Here is a 917-nt window from a genome sequence, read left to right as displayed (position 1 = left end):
TTTTAGCATCAAGCTTGTTCCTCAGCTCCCCAGGTATCATCACAAAACAGAGGCATCCAAACACACGCAAATGGTCCAAAGATGGTTTGGTCTTATTTAGAACCTCAAAAGGAGACATGTCGTTGAGGACTTTAGTTGGAGTTCTATTGATCAGATAAGTAGCAGACATCACAGCATCACTCCAGAATCTTTTTGGAACATTGGTGTGGAACATCATTGATCTTGCTACCTCCATCAAATTTCTGTTCTTTCTCTCAGCAACTCCATTCTGTTGAGGAGTGTAAGGACAGCTTGTCTGGTGAGTAATCCCATGTTGAGCAAGATATTTCTTAAATGCATGACTTGTATACTCTCCACCATTATCTGACCTTAGAATTTTCATCTTGGCATTGAAATGGTTGCAGATATAGGTCTGGAAATTCTTGAAAGCATCCAACACCCTGTCCTTAGACGGAATCAGTGTCACCCAAGTGTATTTGGATTTCTCATCAATGAAGGTGACAAAGTATTTGTGGTTCTCTTTGGACACACATGGAGCAGTTCATGCATCAAAGTGAACTAGGTCAAAACATCTTTCATAGATGGTGCTAGACTGTGAGAAGACTGTTCTACAATGCTTCCCCAATATGCAAGCTTTCACAATCATCATTCTTGAAGACCACACCTAGAACCATCAAGTTTAGGGCTCTTGTATGAGGATGTCCCAACCTAGCATGCCATAGTGTGCTATCAACCCCGCTGGATGTACTAGCCAAACACTGAGAAGTGGGTGGTCTAGACATCTCTGTCTTCTGAAGATGATATAGTTCATTGTGAACGTGCCCCTTTCCAATCACTTGGCCTGTCTTTAAGTCTTGAAATTTAACCTCATCTGGTCTGAAGACAACCTGACAACTCAGATCAACAGTAGCCTTTCT

Source organism: Brassica oleracea, chromosome C2 (genome assembly GCF_000695525.1).
Source record: "Brassica oleracea var. oleracea cultivar TO1000 chromosome C2, BOL, whole genome shotgun sequence".
Taxonomy (NCBI): domain Eukaryota; kingdom Viridiplantae; phylum Streptophyta; class Magnoliopsida; order Brassicales; family Brassicaceae; genus Brassica; species Brassica oleracea.
Note: the sequence above shows the minus strand (reverse complement) of the source record.